This window comes from Mauremys mutica, chromosome 3 (assembly GCF_020497125.1).
Source record: "Mauremys mutica isolate MM-2020 ecotype Southern chromosome 3, ASM2049712v1, whole genome shotgun sequence".
In the NCBI taxonomy this organism is placed as follows: Eukaryota; Metazoa; Chordata; order Testudines; family Geoemydidae; genus Mauremys; species Mauremys mutica.
The window spans coordinates 94,078,778-94,097,792 of record NC_059074.1 but is presented as its reverse complement, the minus strand read 5'-3'; positions in this window follow the sequence as shown (position 1 = coordinate 94,097,792).

The following is a 19,015-nucleotide window of genomic DNA, read 5'->3' as shown; positions in this document are numbered from 1 at the left end:
AGCCAGCAGTGTAGTTAAATGTAACATATTGATGGCATGATGTAATTTATTTATTATGCATCCCTACTTTTCCCTCTGTAAAATGGTACGGATGAATAAATCCATTATGTAAATCTAAGCCTATTTCCTGTTGCACTTCTAAACTATTATTTTTCCTTGATGCTTTTATAGTCACTTTAGCCCAAACTTCATACAATTAAAAATCAGGATCACAACAGTTCTACAAGTACTACAAATCAGTTGCCAGATTTGAAACAAAACAAAAAAAGTCAATTAAGCAGAGGTTCTTACTGAAGATGTCTTCAGAGATGCTAATTCTCATTTAGAATGAAATTGTTTAATAAAATTAATATACAGAGGAATGTAAGAGTTGTAACAAGAATGTAAGAATGTGTAACTAGATAAAAGAAATAATGGATGGGCTTAAAAGGAAGTAATTACACCAGGGGTTCATTGATGTCTTTTCCCTCTGTGGAAAGGGATCAAGGTTTTCTAGGCCCTTCTTACTGCTGTTTTTAGCAGCAGCAGCAGCATTTCTGCTCCTGATTTTACCATAGTGCAGCTACACACATAAGGCCAGATTTTCAAAAGAGTTCATCTACCAATTAGGCACCAATAAAGCCCTGATTCAGCAATGCAGGTAAGTGTATGCTTAATTTCTAGCAAGTAAGTAACTAAAATCCATGTATTCATGTCTGAACACTGGTGACATCATAGAAGAATTTTCAAAAGCCTCCACACACTCAGCAGCTCATCTCCTAGTGATCTGCCGTACACTGTCTATCCATCTCATTGCTGGTATTTCCCTATTATGGTGAATCACCACCATTCCTTCCATGATAACTTTCTCAAAGTTACTTCCATCTGATGTGACCAAAGTATATAAGTTTGCGCCTGTTCATTTCCGAGAGCAGAGTTTGCTTCTCTCCAATAATATTTCTAACGTTTGCTTCTTTTCCATCCAAGACATAAGCAAGGGTTTTTGACAGCACCATATCTCAAAGTCTTCTATTTTCCTCTTGTCAGAAGCATTAGTTTCCCAGAATTCACATCTATAAGTCACTATGGAAAAAATAATGCTTTTGATATGTCAAACCTTTGTAGATTTAAAGATGCCACAGTTTTTCCATACTTCCATAAGGGAGGCCATGGCTCAGCGAGACATCCCTAGTCTTGGTTGGATATGTATAATCCCAGATAATTAAATTCATCTACTGGCTCTACAGCTTAGCCATTATTTGTGATGTTTGCTTGCATCCTGTTATTATTGAGCATGTCAATATATATGTATTTAATTTTCACCACTTTCAGATAACCACCCATTTCACACACATGCTTAAATGTATACTTATTCAGCTAAGCACTTGAGCATGTGCTTACAGTTAACCACATGCCCATGTGCTTTGATCAGGGATGAACGGTAATATTTTCAAAAGTGCCTAAGTGTCTTTGGAATCTAAACCCCATTTTCAAAAACAATTTAGGAACGTCGGAGTCCAAGTTTCATGAAAGTCAATGAGAGTTAGGCTCTGAAGTACTCAAAACACTTTTGAAAATGGGAATCAGGTTCTGAAGTCACTCAGATGCTTTTGGAAAAATTGACCTTAAGTGGCCAGATTTTCAAAAGTGCTCAGCACACTCCCATAGTCTTACAGGACACAAGGGGTGGCACCAGACCCAAACTTCACAAGTAAAATAAATATTCCACTATGCTAGCCACAACAGAAACAGAAAATCTTCCAGAGGCGAATTCTAGGTAGGAACAATTAATCTGTCATATAAAAAAAAACATCCTTCTTCAGAATCAGAAGCTGGGCTTAATTGAAGCATTATGCAGATGTCTGACCCAGCACCACAAATTGTCTTACTAACATGGGTATTGACTGTGAAAGGAATAGCTCAAGGATTTGCTAGAGTCCTTATCAAGCAAGTTCAAATATTATTTTGCTGCAAGGCAAAAGGATATTGGCAATTCCATGTTATACAATTCTGTTACATTAATACAGTACATAGCTGGGAGCAACTTCTGTTAAAAAACAAAAAAACATTCTGACATATACCTTTGGTGCTATAGAAATGTTTAAAGCAGTGACTTGAAGAGAATGGACTCTTAGGTGAGTCAATACCTTGAGCTTCACCTCTATTTGTAGTAAAGAAACAATATGACAATGTGACATCTGGATGTGACTGAATCCAGGGGCAATCTGCCAGCCAGAGATCACTGGAGCTCAATGCATTCTGCTTTTGCCCCATTCCATCCTCAACAAGTCCCTTACACTGGATGTGGGTGTGGAAGCTAGCTTTGAAAACTCTAGACCTTCTGATGACTTCCTCACATAGGGGAAGTACTCGGCTGGAGAGTTGCAGCTACTTTCCACTTTATGCAGCCTGAGTGACACAAAGGGAGCAGAGCTAGGGACTGAGATTTGGCTCAATGTTTTGAAATTAAGAGAATAATTTGGCCCAATATATGACTCATGTGAACCTAAATTTTACACTTGTTTGATGAGGTGCATGTCTGGCAGTCTGGTGTAATACTGGAAGAGAAGCTTAAATCAGCCAACCTGGGTGACCACTTGGGGTGCAGGGCTTGGGGGTCGCTGGTCTTGGGTTGCTGTTTTTGTTGTTAGTGACAAAAGGGAAAATAGCATGTTTGAAATAAAGTGTTTCAGGTATTCTGTGTGTCTAGAATGTTCTGGACCTCTGTAGAATTGCAAAGGTCCAGAAAACTTTCCAGACTTTCTGAGAACTACATTTTCCTTCAACCTCCTAGAAGATTGTCAGCCATGTCCTCGCAGGTATATAAGGGGCAGGGTGTTGCCAGTCAGTTTGTGAGATATAAGAATGAAATGAAGTGAAGTGAGAGCCCAGCTGCAATATTGTGAACCTTAGGTAATTGTAAAAGTGTACTTGTGTTTTAAGACTTGAAGAGTGTAAGCAGCGACGAATAAAGGACATACATAATGAGATGCCAGAGATATCTATCAAATCCCTATCTATGCAATAGTATAAAAGAAAGAGTGTTACTTCTTTTGCCATTCTTAACAAGTGTAAGAAAGTTCCAAACCTGTATTGGTGGGTCCCACACTTCCAGGTGGAGTCAATGGCCTCAGAAGCTCGCTAAGGCCCTCAATGTGATGTCCCTTTCTTTGTGTAGCAGCAAAGGTCATAGCTTTATTGAGCTGCTTTCATAACAGGCCAGTATGAGAGGTGGGAAAGGAAAACACCCCACAGTCTTTGTTGCTCCTGAGAGCTCAGTAGGTGCAGTCCTGCCTCCTGCCTAGATCTAGGCCTGCTTCCTCTTCTCAGGGGCTTGTTGTAGAACAAGGGGGGTGGAGGGAACCTGGGCCCACCCTCTACTCCGGGTTCCAGCCCAGGGACCCTAATAGCAGCAGTTGTTGGCGGCTTCCCCTTCACCACTGGTGCTGCTTTGATTCCCTGGGCTACTCCCCCATGGTCCCCTTTTCCTAGCTGCATCTTTACTTTGGATTCAGCAACACTTCCTCTCCTCCAGCTCCTTCCACCTGATCGCTCTGCCGTCGACTCCAGAACTCCACTGCCGCAAGACGTGGAAGCGGAGTCGACAGGGGAGTGGCAGTGGTTGACTCGCCACCATCCTCACGGCCAGGTAAATTGACCTAAGATACGCTGACTTCAGCTATGCTATTCGCGTAGCTGAAGTTGCATATCTTAGGTCGACCCCCTCTCCCCCCCCCCCAGTGTAGACCTAGCCTTGATTAGTTCCCGCTGTCTCCATTAGCCTAACAGCCTTAACTGGTTAATTGATATCAGGTGTCTTCATTGTCCTGGAGTAGCCTTTGTTTGGTTACCCAGGGAAAAGGGACCTCATCCTGAGGCTGATATATTTGCCTTCCACTACTCTTTTATTGCCTTCTGGTCTGAGTCCGTCACACAAGTAATATTTGATTATTTTCTAAGATTTTGCTCTCTCTAATACCACCTGTTTAGCGAAAAGCTCAATTGAAATCTAATTTGCAGCAAGGGGCAAATTTGATGGGAAAAATATCTGAAACAGAGCATAGACTGGGCTTCAGGAAGTAGCAATCTTCCCAGTGTAGAAGAAATTTAGGAGCGAAGCATAAATTATGAAAGTCCTGTTACTGAGGAATGTTGGTGCACAGTTCAATTTCTTGATGTTAGTACATTCCAGATATTCTTAAAATTAAAAAGTTTCTATAAACTTAGAGGAAATGAATTTTTCTTATTTGCTTATATATGGCATGAATAAATACAGATTTACAGATCCTAAAGTGCAAATTTATTGTCTTATATGACAGGGATAACTCATGCATGCAAATTGTGCATCAAAGTCATAAAATGGGCTACACATGCAATAAAACATAAGAGATTAAAAAATTTAACAAATGGGGATGGTGTTGAAGATACTCCTTGTCTGGGGCACCATTTGGTCTAGGGCCAGCCCTGGCTAACATAAAACCCTTTGGCACCTATTTTTTTTTTTAAGTAGAGACATCTGCCTCTAAAATTTATAACACTCTCAACTTGTTTCAGAGATTAGTGAATTATCTAATTGAAATGATATAACCAGACTGAGATGAATGTTTTGTGTCCATACATCAACTCAAGAGGAAAATACCAGAGATGAAATCCTGATCAACTGAAGTCAAGGGGAATTTTACTATTGACTTCACTGGGGCTAGGATTGCACCCCAGGTTCCTAAATTTAGAGAAATAGGGAAGAATAATTCCCTCCACTGTCAAAATTATTGAGTAAAATTCTATGGCCATTGGCCACAATAGGAGGTTAGATCAAATAATCATAGTATTCCCTTCTGGCTTGAAATTCTATAGCTCTATAAATTATAATGTTAATGAAAAGGTTAAACACTATGACCCACTTCGCTGTTAATGGTGGAATAAAATGATGTAATGATATACTACAGTGCTGACTGACAAAAATTCAGCCAGGGAAACTGTGAAATGCAGAACTGGACACAACCTGATTCACTGGATGAAATAAACTAGTTCTTGAGGCTCTGAATATTTTATGAGAAATCCATAAAAGATTATGTTGAAACAATAGTTTTTTGTCCACAAATAAGGAAGAGTAAGAATAAATAAGAGTTCTGGAACCTTAAAATTCCTTCTATACTGTGGGGCTCTCCTGCCTTTCATGGTGAATGCTATTAAAGAACACTGAGTTCCTATTTAAAACAAAAAAGGCTTTCCTTTCCTGTTAAGCAAGTGGATTTTGATGTTCTAATACTGTAGCAAAGTTAACCAAATTTTTGAGAAGTTCAAATGAGAACATCATCATTCTGCTTCAAACTTCCAGTTCAAAAATTTCATTGTGTGGTCATAGAGCAAGAAGCCATTCTGGAAGCAGAGTCTGTTTTAGGACAACATTAAGAAGTACATTTTCAAAGCATATTTCCAATTTTAATCATGTGGCTGAATCTCCACACAGTGGCTCGATAGTCCAAGGCATAGTCTAAGTGCACCATGAAAAGGTTTAGACTCTGAACTGCCATAAACATTAATGGGAGTCTTTTGGCTAAATCTCTCTCCATTAAGTTGAAGATTTACCCCTCAAGATCAGATACACCCAGTGGCATTTGGACACATTAAAGTATGTTTTCAAAGGACTACTTTGCCACAGAAAAATCTAGCTGTTGAGGTTGTAAATCTTAATAAGCGTACTATGATTTATAAAGACCATTGAGTACTGCAGTAGCTATGAAAAATACACAATCCAGACAAAAAGTCCTGTGGCACCTTTTAGACTAACAGACATATTGGAGCATAAGCTTTTGTGGGTGAATACCCACTTCATCAGATGCATGTAATGGAAATTTCCAGAGGCAGGTATAAATATGCAGTCAAGAATCAGTCTAGAGATAGTATCAGAGGGGTAGCCGTGTTAGTCTGGTTCTGTAGAAGCAGCAAAGAATCCTGTGGCACCTTATAGACTAACAGACGTTTTGCAGCATGAGCTTTCGTGGGTGAAAAGCTCCACTGCTTGCATCCGAAGAAGTGGGTATTCACCCACGAAAGCTCATGCTGCAAAACGTCTGTTAGTCTATAAGGTGCCACAGGATTCTAGTCTAGAGATAACGAGGTTAGTTCAATCAGGGAGGCTGAGGCCCTCTTCTGAAGTTCAGCAGTTTCTCTTTGAAGTCTGGTCCTCATCGGTGATCTACAACCCATCCTGGACAACGATCCCTCACTTTCACAGGCCTTGGGAGGCAGGCCAGTCCTCGCCCACAGACAGACAGCCAACCTTAAGCATATTCTCACCAGCAACCACACACTACACCATAGTAACTCTAGCTCAGGAACCAATTCATGCAACAAACCTCAAAGCCAACTCTGCCCACATGTTTACACCAGTGACACCATCACAGGACCTAACCAGATCAGCCACAACATCACCGGTTCATTCACCTGCACATCCACCAATGTAATATACGCCATCATGTGCCAGCAATGGCCCTCTGCTATGTACATCGGCCAAACTGGACAATCCCTATGTAAAAGGATAAATGGACACAAGTCAGATATTAGGAATGGCAATATACAAAAACCTGTAGGAGAACACTTCAACCTCCCTGGACACACAATAGCAGATTTAAAGGTAGCCATCCTGCAGCAAAAAAACTTCAGGACCAGACTTGAAAGAGAAATGGCTGAACTTCAGTTCATTTGCAAATTTGACACCATCAGCTCAGGATTAAACAAAGACTGTCAATGGCTAGCCAACTACAAAAGCAATTTCTCCTCCCTTGGTGTTCACACCTCAGCTGCTAGAAGAGGGCCTTATCCTCCCTGATTGAACTAACCTTGTTATCTCTAGACTGATTCTTGCCTGCATATTTATAACTGCCTCTGGAAATTTCCATTACCTGCATCTGATGAAGTGGGTATTCACCCACGAAAGCTTATGCTCCAATACGTCTGTTAGTCTATAAGGTGCCACAGGACTCTTTGTCACTTTTTACAGATCCAGACTAACACGGCTACCCCTCTGATACTTGACAGGACTCTTTGTCGCTTTTTACGGATCCAGACTAACATGGCTACCCCTCTGATATTTGACAATCCAGACAGATTCTGTACATATTCTGGTGATAACTACAGACTGGATATGACTTCACTATTTGCTATAAAGTTGCAAATATTAGTGTGGTAGTAGATTATTTGAGTCATTCTAGATCTGTACTTCTGGTGGGTTTTTTGGAGGGGATACTCAGGGGTACCCATTTTGACCCCTTCACTTATCTTCACCTCACTCAAAGGTTCTCTCTGTGGCTAAGAAAGTACATGAGTATATCTTCATATGGAGGGCACCAGTGCCACTCTGAGCCTCAGAGGAGTTTACTCACACAAGGTTCACCAACTAGTCTGCCACAACGGGTGAGTGTTCCCTAGAGCTCACTGCCACTAGACCACCAGGTGAGCTCTGAGGAATATTTAAAAACATAATTCCAGAAGTGCAAGTGAAAATTTCAGGGACACGCACACACAGGTACAAATTTAATACTAGTGGTGCTACAGTGGCTAACAGCTTCTGCTTCAGCTTCAGCTTCTGCTTCAGCTTCTGCTTCTCAGCTTCTGCTTCTGCTTCTTTGCACAAAACTAACCACCCGCACTGTTGGGGTTCTGAGGTTACAAAATTATGGTTTCCTTAAAGGGACCCATCAAAACACATAATAACTGTACTGTATGACCAGTTGCTTGGAAAGTGACAACATTCTCTGAAGAAGCAAGAATGAGGTGAGTAATTGGATTTCCTTCTGTTTTAGTTGTCAGGAACACAACACTCAACACAGGAGATTGAATGTACCCACTGGAGAAGATGCGACTACTAAGTCATGGTAATTTGTTTAAGATGACCTAAAACGAAGCTTGCCTCAAATGTCTGCGAACAACAGGTATCAGTTTACGAATGCTCTTGATTATGTTACCAATGCCTAACAAAGCAAACGATGTAACAGAAACATACTTCAGACATTTAGGGCTGATACATAGAGATTAATTCTGATTTTATTTATACTGGGTTTACACAGTTATAACTCTATTGACAACATTAGAGTTTTTGCTGAGTCACAGCAGTGTTTCCTTCATACTACCTTCCCTCAGCAAGCAAAGTTAGAATCACCCACATCCTAGGTGAGTACCCTGAGCTAAAGGCTATAAGAGAAGTCTGCCTCTGTTTTGTGTGGAGTTCGGCAACCTCTGAGGACACCTGCTGGATTGAGCCCCCACATACAACTTTGGTGACCAAATGCTTATCTTTCCAGGTTTGTGAATTGCTCTGGCACTTAGGTGGGAGATTGGTGACCAGATGCCTAGAGGGAGGCAGCAGTGCATGTGCCTAGGCAGGAGATAGAAGCCTGGGAGACTTAAGTAGGTCTGTATTACACAGGTCCAGAGACAAAAGTTTAGGCACTGAGTACGTTTAGTGCCTACAAGGTTAGGCAGCTGCAGAGCAGGAGTCTTGTGGATTGCAGTGGTGCCTGAAAATGGGACTTAGATATGTCAGTGCCTTTGTGAATCTCACCCACAACTGCCCAGTTTGTTCAGGCAAATGTTGCTTGCTGGTGCAGCTTTCAGGGACTGCTTGAAGCCATTTGGAAAGTTAGCTTTGACCTTTCTGATCCTAATACTTACAGAACCACAACACTTCACACTGTGACTTCTTACATTCAGGAGCCCTATACACTGATACAGTGGAAAACGACAAGGAGTACCAGTATTTATTAGTAGTTACCACACTGTTATTTCAGTTACTTCCTGTTGGATAAGGAATAAGGAAAACTGTGCACTTTCACATACTGCTGGTGATTTATAAATAGCAAATGTATACCCGGCTGAGATGGCCAGTGCCATTAGTATGTCTCAGTGAATGGCTTCAAAGCATGCATGACAAATGAGAGCTACAGAAAAGGATCCATGCTATGCTTACTACTGCAGAGCAGATAATGAAGCAGCAGGCCAACTCTCAGTTTTTTGAAGGTGAGGTTTGAGTATTTGAGACAGACCTACAGGCTCAGTCCTGATGGCAAAACATTAAAATGACCAGTGATTCTTAAGTAATGCATTTCCTGTGTTATCAAAATTAATGATTTCATATCCGTTTTGTGATCCCTTGTTTCATTGTACACTCAACTACTTTTCACTTGGACGTTACTACTTAAACTTACTTGGCCACACTTGTGAACTGTTGACCTATCAGAGATAGTCGTACCACCAACATATTCTTTTGCCATCGGAGCTATTTGGAAAGCAGCACTGGCACCATAATAGTAGAAGCGATGGCAGCAGCAGTAGCTGTAAAGAGCTGCTTTCAAGAAGCCATGTGGCTTGTATAACAACTTTTCAGAACTTACATAATTATGAACAATGCTACATATTTTATATGACAGTAGATGGGCTTTTTATATTAACCATAGATATGAAGGACTGGAAGGGACCTTGACAGATCATCTAGTCCAGCCCCCTCTGCGGAGGCAAGACCACCAACAAATACATGTAAAGCTACTGATATATGTACCTTTTCTATAGAACTCATCACAACAGCAAGAATGAGCACTCCTCTACTGACTCCAGGCCTGATACAGTGTCCACTGAAGTGGGTTTCGGATCAGGTCCTAACTGCAGATATTTCTCCAGTTTACTGGAAGGAGCACTTGGAAGTAGCAAAGTCAATCAGGAGTCAAGGAGGCCACAGGCCACTTTCCCACCATTGCAAATTAATGTTTGTGTTTACATTTAAAACTAATCTTAGGTCAGAAAAAAAACCAGTTACCTCCTCAATTGTGTCATCTTGTTTTTCTTTTCTTTGTCTTCATAGATTTATGTCTGACAACCTCCAGCTGACACGTAGGTGTGTACAGAGGACCCAACAGAAAGAAAATGCACAAAGAAAAGTGAAAGGTGATTCCAAGAGATGACAGAGTCCTATTAGTTCTGTCAAAAGAATTTGTTCTTTTGGTCTTTATTCCATTGTTCCTGTCAGTTTCAGGTTGCTGGCTTGGACTTTTACAGAAGTCCTTGTCAGAATAATAGAAACAAAATTATAGAAAAGGAAACAAGGGAGACAATACTAAAAGTGTCTCAAGTTTAATTGTAAAACTGCATTTTTTTTGTATGTATTGTTCTGGTTTGGTTTTTTTCTGCCAGTCTCAAACTGATACCTTGATGTTTGGAGATTACCACCTAGGGTTACCAGACAGCAAATGTGAAAAATCGGGACAGGGAGTTGGGGCTAATAGCCTATACAAGAAAAAGACCCAAAAATCAGGACTGTCCCTATAAAATCGGGACATCTGGTCACCTTATTACCACAGCAGAGGTAACAGAAAAAGAGAGGGAAAGTCTTGTGAAGAGATTTTTTAAAGGCACAAAAAGGAATTAAATTTCAATGTGAGTTGAGTGCCTAGCTGCTTTTTTGCAGTTGAAACTTTTCCCTGAAATCATAGGTTAGTGGGTTTTTAAAAAAAAAAATCACTGAAAATGCATACAAGAGCCATATTCCCCAGTGAACAAGGTTGTGACATATGGCTAGAAAGGGTTAAACATCCTGCAAAATAAATAACCCTCAAAAGACAGGTGCGGAGATAATGTTCGTGATTTTGTGTATTTACATATGTATGAGTAGGGTCCACGATGTAATCAGCAGTTCCTGTCTATGCTGTATTCTGATAATTCAGAGATCAAAAGAACATCCTGTCATTTAAATGAATTGTAAACATGGGATATCTCTGTATTCATCTCTCTTTGAGATATATAGCAAATTATCTGTGAATGGTGGAGGAACAAGCAAATTGCCTTATGTTAATTCTATAGCTAAGTACCGATGATGGACCTCCTTCAAAGTCATGCTAATTACCTTTTGAACTCCAACTTGTCAAAAAGGACATGTAATTGGATAAAAGATCCTTAGGTCCTGATTCTGTTATCTCAGATCTGCTTAGGCTTCATCAGGGGAAGTTTGAGCTGCAAGACTGAGGTCCCTATTATGCTGGTATGCCCTGAATATGATATTTGGACATTGGACTATAATAATTGAACTATTTCTAAAAGAACTCTTTGCAACTACAAAGCTCACCATCTCTGCTATGAATCTGAATTGAACTCATGTCTGTATGTATATTGATCTTTTAACCATACTCTCTCTCTTTTGTTTTTTAATAAAGTTTAGTTAATAAGAATTGTCTGTAGGGTGTATTTGGGTAAGCTCTGTAATATTCAATAATCTGGAGGTAATGTGTCCGATCCTTTGGGATTGGTAGAACCTTTTCTTTTATGCGATGAAATAAGATATGATGAAAATTTAATCATATTTGATGTGGGTACCTGGATGGAGGCCTGAGCCTGGATCACTTTTGGGGAACTGTGTTATTTGGACTTCTGAGTAACCAGTAAGGTAATAAAGAAGCTGTTTTATGCTGGCTTGGTAAATCTAAGTATAGGAATATCCACCAGCTTTATGGGGACTGTCTGCCCCAATCTTTGCAGTTCACCCTAACTGAATGACCACAGTTGGTCCCACTAGGACCCCAGTCACAAGATTTTCCTCAAAAATTCAGAAGTGCAAACAACATCCATATGCTGTCCAGATATGCTAATAATCTACAAGCACCAAACGTGTAAATACCAAGGAGAAAGAGGACTTGATAGGGTGGCTCAAGGAGCTATAACTAGGACCTTGTTTATACTACCGGGGTAAGTCAACCTTAGTTTTGTTACTCCAGCTATGTGAATAATGTAGCTGAAGTCAACATAGTTTAGGTATCCTCACTGTGCTGGGTTAATGGGAGACACTCTCCTGTCGACTTACCTTAATCTTCTTGAGGAACTGGAGTGCCAGAGAGTGCTCTTCTGTCAATTTAGCGGGTCTTCACCAGACCCACAAAATCAACACCTGCTGCATCAATTGCAGCAGCGTTGATCTCCCCAGTAGTGAAGACTAGGTCTAGGATTGATGGGATTTAATAAAGCCAAAGAACATTTGGGCTGAACACTCAAGAAATACTTCTTGACAGTTAATGAAATAGTCTCCCCAAGGGATGTGGCAGAAGTCCCCTATTGCTTAGGATATTTAATCCTAGACTGGACAAAGAACTAGAAAATTGTGAAGAAAATCATGCTAGTTGGAGGGAAATGGGCTATAAGAGGGGGTTCTCAACTATTTTGTTGTCTGGACGATGTTTTAATAGTGATGGGTTTGTGAAGCTGCTCTATACCTATTAGTGATCACACATACCACCATTACTCCTGCACAAACTGTCTCCCCTCCTATTTTCAGTTGCATAATGTCCACCTGCTAGCTATGGCAACTGGTTATATGGAAAAGTGATATTAGGAAAACATATGGACTTTTAGGCATCTTTTAATGTACTTAACTCTGGAAACAAGAAGGAGAGCCAGCAACATGAGACCATCTGCAAGCATTCTGTCAATCACCCATGGTCCAGGGACCAGAGTGGTAGCCGTGTTAGTCTATATCAGCAAAAAGAACGAGGAGTACTTGTGGCACCTTAGAGACTAACAAATTTATTTGAGCATAAGCTTTCATGGGCTAAAACCCAGGGACCATAACTTGAGAGCCACCAGGTTATATGGTCCAATTCCTTTTGGACTTCTGTGGTTCAAGAAAGTACAGTACAATTTTGGCAGTGAATATACCTTATTAATACATGAGTTAGAGATAACCACTTAACTCAAGAGTGGAAAAGCCATGAGCGAGTAGTGCTTAAATATCTATGATACATGGAATGAAAGGATATATTATTACCACAGCCATACACAAAGTACTCTTTTTATATGAATGTGATGGGGTATCCATCCCACACAAGGCCTGAAGGGCTACATTAGACCAATTAACCTACAGGTTTCACCTGCAGGAAAACCAGGGAATGCTAAGACCTAATTTCTGACTAAATCCAGCTGCTGGAGGAGCTGGCCAGGGTTTATAAAGAGAGCAAGTTGGCAGTAGATGGGGGCTGCAGTGAGGAAGCCTGCAGTCACACTCTTTGATATAAGGGAGAGAGTAGGAGCCCAAGAAAGGCAGAGTAAGAAGCAGTCAGATCTGAGAGGGATAGGCCTAAACTGCTGGTTTGAGGGTTGCTGGACTGGAATCCAAAGGAGAGGGCAGTTAATCCAAAGTGGTGCAGTCAGCAGAGGACATGGAGACTGCCTGAGACTTTGAGAAAGGAGTCTCTGATAATACCCCAGAAGGGGAGGATGATAATGACTTGGCCAGAGGGCTAAGCCGTGAAGGAGAGACACTTCAGCTCCTGATAAGTGAGAGAAGCACTGCAGAGTGAGTGACTGAGGCAACAGGCTGAGCGACCGCTGGACAGGGTGCAAACAGAGGTGAGAATTCCCCAGATGAACCACAAGGAGGTGCTGCCAAGCAATGAGTAACAAGACCCCATGACAACCACACAACACAATCATTTTTAATTTGGTTATATTGTCCTCTTCCCTTTTAGTTGTAAGTTTCCTTGCGGCAGTGATAGTTACAAATGGGGACTGATGGAGATTTCCACTGATGAGTTACTTAGAAAGAGGCCGGTTAGAATATTAGCAAGAAGAGAAAGATCTCTTTTAGGTGAGAAAAAGTGTCTTCAGGCTGGACTTTTGTATTGAAAGCACATAGATACATCAGATGGCCTTAGCTGATTCTTAGCACCTCTCATGGCCCATTAACCATTTTTCGCCTTTGCATCTCAGTGCAGATAATTGTTATACAAGTGTTAACGGGTTCCACCACGCAGACTGTGTAGGTTAATGCAAGCTCCAAAACATTTGGAGATTTGGCAGAGCGCAAGAGAGGGATTTATTACTTTGAAAACAATACTGTTTTCAATTTGTATAGGATTCTTGGGATTTCCTCAGCAAACACTACTGCAGAAGGCAGTATACATTGTCAGAGCCAGAGGACTGACACACCTTGTAATGAAAGATTTTCAGGCTTGTACTTGAGTCAAGCATGGTGAAAATGGGACTATAAAAGTCTCCTGTAACTAATGGAAGATGAATGGAGGATAGGAATAGAGTGGTTACACCAGTACCACCTCATCCAATAGTTTTTCTAAACATCATGCCCCAGCCAAATCAATGTTGTCTCCATTCAGAAACCACTGTGAGTGGTTTACAGGATGTATTATTTTGAGCAATCCAGGGCATGTTTATCTTTACTTGTAAGTAATAATGTAACACATTTTCTAAGCACTTACTGACACAAGGAAGAGAAGACTGAGGGTAGGTCTATACTCACCGTCCGGGTCGACGCGGTGAGTTCGACTTCTCGGAGTTCGAACTATCGCGTCTAATCAAGATGCGATAGTTCGAACTCCCCACGCGCTCCGGTCGACTCCGGAACTCCACCACCATGAACGGCGGTGGCGGAGTCGACCTTGGAGCCGCGGACTTCGTTCCCGCGGCGTCTGGACGGGTGAGTAGCCCGAACTAAGGTACTTCGACTTCAGCTATGCTATTCGCGTAGCTGAAGTCGCGTACCTTAGTTCGACCCCCCCCCTTAGTGTAGACCAGGCCTAAGTGTACATTGCTGTGCAAGAACACATGTAGGGTACATTGTATCAGTAAAAAAGGAGATATTCATAGCAATTAGTCTGAAACTGAATCCTTGAAGGTGGTGGAGGCCAGAGAAGATGCTAAATTTGGTGCTAGTGATATTGACACTTCAGAAACCTTGCTGAAGGACACAAAGGAGAAATTATTGAACTTGCAGTTGTTGGAAGTGAAATAGAAAACTATGAATTTGTCAATATTCCCATTGCTAATTGCTTTGAATTGCTAGCAAGTGTAATCAAGTCATCTTCTTGTATCTTCATTGTAAATGGAAGTAAACGACACAATACTTTAAACGTAACTGTGTGGGAAAATACTTGTTATGGGAAACATGTGGGAGCTAGGTTGTCAATCATAGGAGAGCTGAATTTACACTGATGTAGATTATGCTATATGGCTTGTACTTGGCTGGATGGAGTGGTCAGCATGTCCTAGGAACTCTGGAAGTTGGATGGTTTGCAATGGGGACACCCACAATCTCAGTTAAAAGTGCCTGAAGGGATGTTATTGTCCTTTTGAAAAATAGCTAAGTATTCACTGATTATGGAGATCAAAAGTGTATTTATATAGGTAGGAAGAAATTAGGAAGCTGGGGAAAAGCTTCCTTTCTGAGTAGTATTACTCTAAAAAAATCACCCTGGACAGTAAAAGATTTTGCATATCCTCTGTTCTTTGAGATACTGTGTTATTTGAGTCTAGTGAGCTACTTCATCTTTACTGTATAACATGCATAATCTCAAACACTGGGAATAAAGTAGAAAGTTTGCACCATATAGTGGATAGAAGAAACTGTGGAGAAGAAAAGTTTAGGAGTCAGTGAACTTAAGAGTAGACATATATGGGTAAATAGTTGAATATTTAGAATGAGTGAAGTGGCAAGGACACAGGTAATGCATAGCTCATAATGATGAGCTGAAAAAGGTCCCCAGGAAGAGCTGGGTTTTCTCATGAGCAGGAGGCAGTTTCAGCAATGAAGTATCTGAAGAGCTGAAGTAAAATCCCCTAAAAGAACTCTTCATTGACACAAGCAGCCAGCAAAGAGGTTCACACGAGCTGTGGCAGCTTATCTGAAAAGCATTTATATAGCTATATATTGCAGCCACTGGAACATGCTTAGGGACAATTTGCTGCATGGCACCAAGCCTATAGAGTCTGCTATAAATTATTCATTGCTACTTGGATGCTTAAGAAATTAGATATCTTGTCACCATGTCACCTGAGCAGTTACACCTAGATAAGAACTTGAATTTTTCTTCTATGCCATTTGAAAGCTGGTTTCATGCAGCTAATTTTAACTTATCATTTATGAAAATAATGGAAGTGGGATGTGCTTTCCTCTTGTTCAGCCTTGCCAGGAATTTGCCCAGTTTATACAAGAAAATTGCTGGGAAAATACTGTGCTCACTTCAGCTATCCACATGATGATCAAGGAGGAGTGGCTCTAATTTTAGTACATTCAACTTTTCCAGTAACTTAGTGTCCTTTTTGCCATAACACATTTTCTGATTATTATAATAGTTTGTAATATAGTTTGGTTTGTAATTATGATCTCTTTCCTATGAACTTTGAAAACTGTTAAAATGCACATCATTATATCTATATGTAGTTGCCTTTTCCACAATAATACAGTTACTGTCAAAGGTTATTTCTTCTTGACATAAACTTCAGTTTGATCATTCAATGACAGTTTTACCCATGGATCTTTCAGAAGAAAGTTAATCAAATGTCATTGCTTTAGTACAGTTGTTCTCAAACTGTGGGTTGGGACCCCAAAGTGGGTTATGACCCCATTTTAATAGGGTATCCAGGGCTGTCTTAGACTTGCTGAAGCCTGAGCCCCACTGCCCAGAACCAAAGCCGGAGGCTGAGGGCTTCAGCTCTGGGTAGCAGGGTTCAGGTTACAGGCCTCCTGCCTGGGGTTAAAGACCTTGGCATTTGGCTTTGGCCTCCTGGCCTGGGGTAGTGCGGATTGGGCTTTGCTCCTCCCCACCCAGGGCAGTGGAGCTCCTGGGGTCATGCAGTAATTTTTGTTGTCAGAAGAGGGTCGCGGTGCAATGAAGTTTGAGAACCCCTGCTTTAGTATCTCTATCCCAGAACCTGCAACAAGACTGTCATGGGGACCTCTACTTTCTGTTGGTGTTGTCTCCTTCTGGCTGTATCTGGGGATTACCTCTGCCAACCTGATACCCTCTTCTCGCAGTTCTTTGGTTCATTGTCTCTCTCTCTCTCTGCAGCTCCTCTCTTGCTACTCAGGAGTTGCCACACCTCATCTTCATTGCTTAGCCCCCCAGCCAAGTCACAGTAGTCTTCCCCTTCTGGGGTACTATCGAAGGCTATGTCTACACTAGAGACCTTACAGCAGCACAGCTATGCCGATGCAGCTGTAAGATCACTTGTATAGTCGCTCTATGCTGATGGACCTAATTAAACCACCTTCAAGGATCAATGGTAACTATGTCAGTGGGAGAAGCTCTTCTGCCAACATAGCACTGTGCACACTGCCACTTATGCCGGTGAAATTTATGTCACTCAAGGGGGTGTTTTTTCATTCCTGCAAGTGACACAAGTGTTGCCAACATAAGTGGTAATGTAGACATGGCCTAAGTCTTCCACACTGTCTCAGGCATTCCTTAAGTCCACTGCCCTGACTGAGCCACTCCCTCAATGGCTAAAATGAATGGACCCAGACTGTCTTCAAGTTCACTGCCAGATTGTGCCACTCATTCACTGGCTGGTAGGGGAACCAGCTGGGTTCCAGCACAGAGGCCAGCTAATGTCTGTAATATCATGAACCCTCCTGCCACTCCCCTGGACTACTTCCTACCTTGCCTATCCCAGGCTCATATTCTCCATCCTTTTAGTTAAACCCTGGTCTGCTAGACAAACCCTTCCTCTTGGGTCCAAATCCCTTTCTCTCCCTTGTTCCAGGACAGTGACTGCAACCCCTTTCTGCTACCAGCTCCCTGGCTTTTCAGAAGCCCCACCTGTTCCTAGACAGGTGAGCTTCCCTTCCTTAGGACTTTCCTCTCAGCCAAATATCCTCCGGTTTGCAGCTTAATAGGTTAACTGGCCCATCTGACCTACGTTAATTCCTTCAGGGTGAGTGTGGGGAGCAGACACAATGAATGTGCAAATTAATTTAGATGATTTCAACAACTATTAATAGTCTAATGAAATAAAGATATTTCCCAACCAGTCTGACAGACACAGCTGAAAACCACATATTGCACTTTCTCAAACACAAATGATATGTATGTTATCCACAGGATTTCAAAGGGCACTCAAATTTCTATCTGTGAGAATACTCACATCACCCAGAGACACTATTTTAGCTATGATAATATTGTAGAAATTCTTTACATACTACTGAGAGCACAAACTTTCATTAGTTCAGTCTTATTTCCCTCCAGGATGCCCTCAGTCTATATCCATTGTTCTACAATGTGAGATTTAACATTCCAACTTCACAACAATGTCTGGAGTTATATGAAGACAACCCCACGCTCTTATAATAATCTGTTTAGTCCTTTTTCATATTATCATGTTCCCCTGAAGTCAAATGTCTCTCTAGAGGAAATGAGATATGAACATTACGTTTCTCAGAGGCAGGTGCATTTTTTTTTCCAGTTGCAATGGGTGGTTTACTACATATATGTCCCAGGAATGTAATGAATATGCATCTCTGTGAGTCACAACTAGCAGTTCAAAATGAAACCCAAAACAGAATATTTGTTTGGACAGCCCCCAGAAACAATTGTTCACCCTACAGCCTTCATACTCTGGAGAAAAAAAAAGGTGCAGGGAAAAATTTTCAACTGCTTTTAACTCAATAGGATTTAGGCTCCTGGGTCACTTAGATGCTTTTGAAAATTTTCCAGAGCTGGGAGCCAGGGCCTCCTACGTTATAATCCCATTCATTCACTGCTACTGCAGGAAAGTCTCAGTTTCCCTGTCCACATTTCCCTATCTGTACAATGCATGCAATACTATTTAATTGCCTCATGGAGGCACTGTGAAGATTTAAAAGTTATTTGCACAGTGCTTTTGAAATATAAAGTGCAGTAAAAGTGGCAAGTAGTATTATCTGGGTGCTTTTATGGTACAGAACACACTGCCAAATACAAAGCAGAACATATAAATTTAATTGCTAACATTTGGAACAATACATAAAACAAGTGACATTACAAACATCACTATACATGAGAGCAAAAAGGAACACCTTTAGAAGACCTCTTCCAAAGGGAGAACACCCCAATCCGTCTACTAAATTCAATGGGACTAGTTGCCTGAAATGACTTAAAGCTAAAAAAGACACAAAGCAAATAGTATTATGAGTCACATTGTCAAATTGCCTGGCCTCAATTTGTGCATGTGCAACCTTGTATATGCAAGAACATGCACAAAGCCATTTGCATTCATGCTGAATGTGTAA